The following is an 8287-nucleotide window of genomic DNA, read 5'->3' as shown; positions in this document are numbered from 1 at the left end:
TCGCAATTCAATATGAATGTGATAAACGTGACAATAATCATCATTCCCATACGAACGCGTGCCTGACAACCACTTCCGTTCCACCTTAGATTGGATGATTATCTCTTGGATCTCTTAATCAGAATCTTCGTGGTATAAGCTAGATTGATGGCGGCATTCATGAGAATCCGGAAAGTCTAAACCTTGTCTGTGGTATTCCGAGTAGTATTCAGGGATTGAATGACTGTGACGAACTTCAAACTCGCGAGTGCTGGGCGTAGTGACAGACGCAAAAGGATAGTAAATCCTATTCCAGTATGATCGAGAACCTCTAGATGATTAGCCATGCAATGACAGCGCATCAGACCATTTTCACAGAGAGGATGGGATGTAGCCATTGACAACGGTGATGCCTCTAGATGATTAGCCATGCAGTGACAACGCATCGGACCATTTTCACAGAGAGGATGAGATGTAGCCATTGACGACGGTGATGCCCTTACATAAAGTTTGCCATGGAAAGGAGTAGAACTGATTGGATGAAGACAGCAGGAAAGCAGAAGTTCAGAAGAACGAAAGTATCTCTATACGCTTATCTGAAATTCCCACCAATGAATTACATAAGTGTTTCTATCTTTATTTTCTATTTATTTATTATTTATTTTCGAAAACTCCATAACCATTTGATATCCGCCTAACTGAGATTTACAAGATGACCATAGCTTGCTTCATACCGACAATCTTCGTGGGATCGACCCTTACTCACGTAAGGTTTTATTACTTGGACGACCCAGTGCACTTGCTGGTTAGTTGTGCGAAGTTGTGAAGTTATGTTTGGACCATGGTATTGTGCACCAGTTATTGGCGCCATGCCAGGGAGAGAACGAACAACAAATTTTACAACCTCAGAGTAACAATTTCGCATACCAAGTTTTTGGCGCCGTTGTCAGGGATTGTTCGAGTTTGGACAACTGACAGTTCATCGTGTTGCTCAGATTGGGTAATTTTCTTCTTATGTTGTTTTCAAAAAGTTTTGAAAAATTTTTCAAAAATATTTTCTTCTTTTTCGTTTTTCCAATTAATATAAAAAAATTTATATTATGTTCGTCAGAATTTTTAAGAATGAATTCTAGAGTTTCATGAAGCATGTGAAGCCTGGCTGGCTGTAAAGCCATGTCTAAATTCTTTTGGACTGGGGCTTCTAACCCAACATTATCAAGAGCAAGCTAGTTGTTGCTAATCCATTAGCTGCTGTATGCTTGATTTGTCATTTAAAGCTTGGCTGGCCGTTGGCCATGTCTAGTGTTTTGGACCGGAGCTTTCATTGAAAACTTGGCTGGCTAGTGAGCCATGTCTAATTCCTGGACTGAAGCTTTAGACTAACAATGCAAGATTCCTGGAATTCATATTAAAAATTTTGGAATCCTTATTTTTCTTTTTCAAATTAATTTTCGAAAAAAAAAATTAGAAAATCATAAAAATAAAAAATATTTCATGTTTCTTGTTTGAGTCTTGAGTCAAATTGTAAGTTTGGTGTCAATTGCATATTCATTTTGCATTTTTCGAAAATTCATGCATTCATAGTGTTCTTCATGATCTTCAAGTTGTTCTTGGTAAATCTTCTTGTTTGATCTTCATATTTTCTTGTTTTGTGTCTTTTCTTGTTTTTCATATGCATTCTTGCATTTATAGTGTCTATACATGAAAAATTTCTAATTTTGGTGTCTTGCATGTTTTCTTTTCTTAAAAATTTTTCAAAAATAAGTCTTGATGTTCATCTTGACATTCAAAGTGTTCTTGGTGTTCATCTTGACATTCATAGTGTTCTTGCATTCATCACATGTTTTGGTCCAAAATTTTCATGCATTGAGTCAATTTTGTGTTTTTCTCTTTCATCATTAAAAATTCAAAAATAAAAAAATATCTTTCCTTTTTTCTCTCATAAATTTAAAAAATTTGGATTGACTTTTTCAAAAATTTTTAAAATTCAATTGTTTCTTATGAGTCAAATCAAATTTTCAATTTAAAAATCTTGTCTTTTTCAAAATCTTTTTCAAAAATCTTTTTCTTTATTTTATTTCATAATTTTCGAAAATGTCATCAACAATTAATGTTTTGATTCAAAAATTTTAAGTTTGTTACTTACTTGTTAAGAAAGATTCAAACTTTAAATTCTAGAATCATATCTTGTGATTTCTTGTGAGTCAAGTCATTAATTATGATTTTAAAAATCAAATCTTTTTCAAAACTAATTCTAATCATATCTTCCTATCATATCTTTTTAAAACATATCTTTTTCAAAAAAAATTTGATTTTAAAATATCTTTTCTAACTTCTTATCTTCTTATCTTTTCAAAATTGATTTTCAAATTTGTTTCAACTAACTAACTAACTTTTTGTTTGTTTCTTATCTCTTTCAAAACTACCTAACTAACTATCCCTCTCTAATTTTCGAAAATACCTCCCTCTTTTTCAAAAATTCTTTTTAATTAATTAATTGTTTCAAATTTTAATCTTAATTTTAATTTTTTCCTAATTTTCGAAAATCACTAACCCCTTTTCAAAAATCCTCTTTCTCTCTTATCTCCTTCTATTTATTTATTCATCTACTAACACTTCATCTCACTCAAATTCGAACCCCCTCTGCCACCTGTGTTCGAATTTTCTCTTCTTCCCTTCTTTACATTACATTCTTTTCTTCTTCTACTCACACAGGGGAACCTCTATACTTGGGTAAAAAGGATCCCTATTATTATTATTTTTCTATTCCCTCTTTTTCATATGAGCAGGAGCAAGGACAAGAACATTCTTGTTGAAGCAGATTCTGAACCTGAAAGGACTCTGAAAAGGAAACTAAGAGAAGCTAAAATACAACAATCCAGAGATAACCTTACAGAAATTTTTGAACAGGAAGAGGAGATGGCAGCCGAAAATAATAATAATACAAGGAGGATGCTTGGTGACTTTACTGCACCTAATTCCAATTTACATGGAAGAAGCATCTCCATCCCTACCATTGGAGCAAACAATTTTGAGCTGAAACCTCAATTAGTTTCTCTGATGTAACAAAACTGCAAGTTTCATGGACTTCCATCTGAAGACCCTTTCCAGTTCTTAACTGAATTTTTACAGATCTGTGATACTGTTAAGACTAATGGAGTAGATCCTGAAGTCTACAGGCTCATGCTTTTCCCATTTGCTGTAAGAGACAGAGCTAGAATATGGTTAGATTCTCAACCTAAAGATAGCCTGAACTCTTGGGATAAGCTGGTCAAGGCTTTCTTAGCCAAGTTCTTTCCTCCTCAAAAGCTGAGTAAGCTTAGAGTGGAAGTTCAAACCTTCAGACAGAAGGAAGGTGAATCCCTCTACGAAGCTTGGGAGAGATACAAGCAACTGACCAAAAAGTGTCCTTCTGACATGCTTTCAGAATGGACCATCCTGGATATATTCTATGATGGTCTGTCTGAATTAGCTAAGATGTCATTGGATACTTCTGCAGGTGGATCTATTCACCTAAAGAAAATTCCTGCAGAAGCTCAAGAACTCATTGGCATGGTTGCTAATAACCAGTTCATGTACACTTCTGAGAGGAATCCTGTGAGTATTGGGACGCCTCAGAAGAAGGGAGTTCTTGAAATTGATACTCTGAATGCCATATTGGCTCAGAACAAACTATTGATGCAGCAAGTCAATATGATTTCTCAAAGTTTGAATGGAATGCAAGCTGCATCCAACAGTACTCAAGAGGCATCTTCTGAAGAAGAAGCTTATGATCCTGAGAATCTTGCAATCGCAGAGGTGAATTACATGGGTGAACCCTATGGAAACACCTATAATCCCTCATGGAGAAATCACCCAAATCTCTCATGGAAGGATCAACAAAAGCCTCAACAAGGCTTTAATAATGGTGGAAGAAACAGGTTTAGCAATAGCAAGCCTTTTCCATCATTCACTCAGCAACAGACAGAGAACTCTGAACAAAATACCTCTAATTTAGCAAACTTAGTCTCTGATCTATCTAAGGCCACTCTGAGTTTTATGAATGAAACAAGGTCCTCCATTAAAAATTTGGAGGCACAAGTGGGCCAGCTGAGTAAGAAGATCACTGAAACCCCCCTCCTAGTGCTCTCCCAAGCAATACAGAAGAAAATCCAAAAGGAGAGTGCAAGGCCATTAAATTGACCATCATGGCCGAACCCACAAGAGAGGAGGAGGGCGTGAATCCCAATAAGGAAGACCTCCTGGGACATCCAGTGATCAACAAGAAGTTTCCCTTTGAGGAACCAAAGGACTCTGAGGCTCATCTAGAGACCATAGAGATTCCATTGATCCTCTTTACGCCCTTCATGAGTTCTGATGAGTATTCTTCTTCTGAAGAGAAAAAGGATGTTACTGAAGAGTAAGTTGCCAAGTTCCTTGTTGTAATCATGAAGCTGAATGCCAATTTATTTGGTAATGAGACTTGGGGAGATGAACCTCCCTTGTTCACCAATGAACTAAATGCATTGGATCAATTGAGATTGTCTCAGAAGAAACAGGATCCTGGAAAGTTCCTAATACCTTGTACCAGAGGCACCATGACCTTTGAGAAGGCTCTATGTGACCTTGGGTCAGGAATAAACCTCATGCCACTCTCTGTAATGGAGAAACTGGTAATCTTTGAGGTACAAGCTGCTAGAATCTCATTAGAGATGGCAGACAATTACAGAAAATAGGCTTATGGACAAGTAGAGGACATATTAGTAAAGGTTGAAGGCCTTTACATCCCTGCTGATTTCATAATCCTAGATACTGGGAAGGATGAGGATGAATCCATCATCCTTGGAAGACCCTTCTTAGCCACAGCAACAGCTGTGATTGATGTTAACAGAGGTGAACTAGTCCTTCAATTGAATGAGGACTCCCTTGAGTTTAAAACTCAAGGACATCCTTCTGTAAACATGGAAAAGAGGCACAGTAAGCTTCTCTCAAAACAAAGTCAACCAAAGCCCCCACAGTCAAACTCTAAGTTTGGTGTTGGGAGGCCACAACCAAACTCTAAGTTTGGTGTTGAACTCCCATATCCAAACTCTAAGTTTGGTGTTGGGGAGTCTCAACAATTCTCTGAACATCTGTGAGGCTCCATGAGAGCCCACTGTCAAGCTATTGACATTAAAGAAGCACTTGTTGGGAGGCAACCCAATATTTATTTATCTAATTTTATTTTTATTTTTGTTGTTCTTTCATGTTTTATTAGGTTCATGATCATGTGGAGTCACAAAATAAATAGAAAAATTAAAAGCAGAATCAAAAATAGCAGAAGAAAAATCACACCCTGGAGGAAGGACTTACTGGCGTTTAAACGCCAGTAAGGAGCATCTGGCTGGCATTCAACGCCAGAACAGAGCATGGATCTGGCGTTGAACGCCCAAAACAAGCAGCATCCTAGCGTTCAGACGCCAGGAATGCACACTGAGGAAAGCTGGCGCTGAACGCCAGAAACAAGCATGAAGCTGGCGTTCAACGCCAGAAACATGCTGCAGATGGGTGCTGAACGCCCAAAACAAGCATCAATTCGGCGTTTAAACGCCAGAATTGCATGCAAAGGCATTTTACATGCCTAATTGGTGCAGGGATGTAAATCCTTGGCACCTCAGGATCTGTGGACACCACAGGATCCCCACACACCTCTACTCACCTTACCTCCTCATAATCCTATATCACCCTCTCTCTCTTCATTCACAGTCATCCCTTCTGTTTTCCATTCACCACTCACATCCATATACCCCACCTACCTTCAAAAATTCAAAATCTCTTTCCCACCCAAGCCCACCCATATAGCCAAATACACACACCCCTCCATCTCCTCCATATCTTCTTCTTCTTCTACTATTATTTCTTCTTTTGCTCGAGGGCAAGCAACATTCTAAGTTTGGTGTGGTAAAAGCATAGCTTTTTTGTTTTTCCATAACCATTGATGGCACCTAAGGCCAGAGAAACCTCTAGAAAGAGGAAATGGAAGACAAAAGCTTCCATCAAGGGTCTATAGCTCAGTGGTAGAACATTTGACTGCAAATCAAGAGATCCCTGAGATACCTCAGGGGATACATTTTCCTCCACACAATTATTGGGAGCAACTAAAGGTGGAGCATCAAGAGCACTCCATCATCTTCCATTAAATTAGAGAAGATCAAAGAGTTATGAGGGAGGAGTAACAAAGACAAAGAAGAGACATAGAAGAGCTCAAGGACATCATTGATTCCTCAAAAAGGAAACGCCACCATCACCAAGGTGGACTCATTCCTTGTTCTTAAATTTTCTGTTTTTCATTTTCTTATGTTAAATGTTTATCTATGTTTGTGTCTTTATTACAAGATCATTAGTGTCTAAGTGTCTATGCCTTAAAGTAGTGAATATGAATCCATCACCTCTCTTAAATGAAAAATGTTTTTAATTCAAAAGAACAAAAAGTACATGAGTTTCGAATTTATCCTTGAACTTAGTTTAATTATATTGATGTGGTGACAATACTTTTTGTTTTCTGAATGAATGCTTGAACAGTGCATATGTCTTTTGAAGTTGTTGTTTATGAATGTTAAATATGTTGGCTCTTGAAAGAATGATGACAAGGAGACATGTTATTTGATAATTTAAAAAATCATAAAAATGATTCTTGAAGCAAGAAAAAGCAGTGAATACAAAGCTTGCAGAAAAAAAAAAGAGAAAAAAAATGGCGAAAAAAATAGAAAGAAAAAGAAAAAACAAGCAGAAAAAGCCAAAAGCTCTTAAAACCAAAAGGCAAGAGCAAAAAGCCAATAGCCCTTAAAACCAAAAGGCAAGGGTAAATAAAAAGGATCCCAAGGCTTTGAGCATCAGTGGATAGAAGGGCCTAAAGGGATAAAATCCTGGCCTAAGCGGCTAAACCAAGCTGTCCCTAACCATGTGCTTGTGGCATGAAGGTGTCAAGTGAAAATTTGAGACTGAGCGGTTAAAGTCAAGGTCCAAAGCAAAAGAAGAGTGTGCTTAAGAACCCTGGACACCTCTAATTGGGGACTTTAGCAAAGCTGAGTCACAATCTGAAAAGGTTCACCCAATTATGTGTCTGTGGCATTTATGTATCCGATGGTAATACTGGAAAACAAAGTGCTTAGGGCCACGGCCAAGACTCATAAAGTAGCTGTGTTCAAGAATCAACATACTGAACTAGGAGAATCAATAACACTATCTGAACTCTGAGTTCGTATAGATGCCAATCATTCTGAACCTCAATGGATAAAGTGAGATGCCAAAACTATTCAAGAGGCAAAAGGCTACAAGTCCCGCTCATCTGATTGGAGCTATGTTTCATTGATATTTTGAAATTTATAGTATATTATCTTCTTTTTATCCTATTTGATTTTCAGTTGCTTGGGGACAAGCAACAATTTAAGTTTGGTGTTGTGATGAGCGGATAATTTATACGCTTTTTGGCATTGTTTTTAGTAGGATCTAGTTACTTTTTGGGATGTTTTTATTAGTTTTTATGTTAAATTCACATTTCTGGACTTTACTATGAGTTTGTGTGTTTTTCTGTGATTTCAGGTATTTTCTGGCTGAAATTGAGGGACTTGAACAAAAATCAGATTCAGAGGTAGAAGAAGGACTGCTGATGCTTTTGGATTCTGACCTCCTTGCACTCAAAGTGGATTTTCTGGAGCTACAAAACTCAAAATGGCGCGCTTCCAATTGCGTTGAAAATTAGACATCCAGGGATTTCCAGCAATATTTAATAGTCCATACTTTGGCCGAGTGTAGATGACGCAAAAGGGCGTTGAACGCCAGTTCTACGCTGCAGTCTGGAGTTAAACGCCAGAAACACGTCACAAACCAGAGTTGAACGCCAAAAACACGTTACAACCTGGCATTCAACTCTAGAAAGAGCCTCTGCACGTGTAAACTTCAAGCTCAGCCCAAGCACACACCAAGTGGGCCCCGGAAGTGGATTTATGCATCAATTACTTACTTCTGTAAACCCTAGTAACTAGTTTAGTATAAATAGGACTTTTTACTATTGTATTTAGATCTTCGGATCATCTTATGATTTTTAGTTCATCTTTAAATCAAATATTGATCACGTTTGGGGGCTGGCCATTCGGCCATGCCTGGACCTTTCACTTATGTATTTTCAACGGTAGAGTTTCTACACTCCATAGATTAAGGTGTGGAGCTCTGCTGTTCCTCACGAATTAATGCAAAGTACTACTGTTTTTCTATTCAACTCAACTTATTCCGCTTCTAAGATATTCATTCGCAATTCAATATGAATGTGATGAACGTGACAATCATCATC

The 8287-nt window shown here is 37.5% G+C and overlaps 1 non-coding gene across 1 annotated transcript; it reads right to left on the bottom strand.

Moving 5' to 3' along the window:
- Positions 1-3294: 3294 nt before the first annotated feature.
- Positions 3295-3402, bottom strand: LOC112752974 (small nucleolar RNA R71). The gene has a single exon (XR_003177379.1). It is a non-coding gene; the product is annotated as a small nucleolar RNA R71 (small nucleolar RNA).
- Between the last annotated feature and the right edge of the window lie 4885 nt (positions 3403-8287).

The sequence above is a fragment of the Arachis hypogaea genome, chromosome 15, assembly GCF_003086295.3.
Source record: "Arachis hypogaea cultivar Tifrunner chromosome 15, arahy.Tifrunner.gnm2.J5K5, whole genome shotgun sequence".
Lineage (NCBI taxonomy): Eukaryota > Viridiplantae > Streptophyta > Magnoliopsida > Fabales > Fabaceae > Arachis > Arachis hypogaea.
Note: the sequence above shows the minus strand (reverse complement) of the source record. Positions and strands in the feature narration are given on the sequence as shown.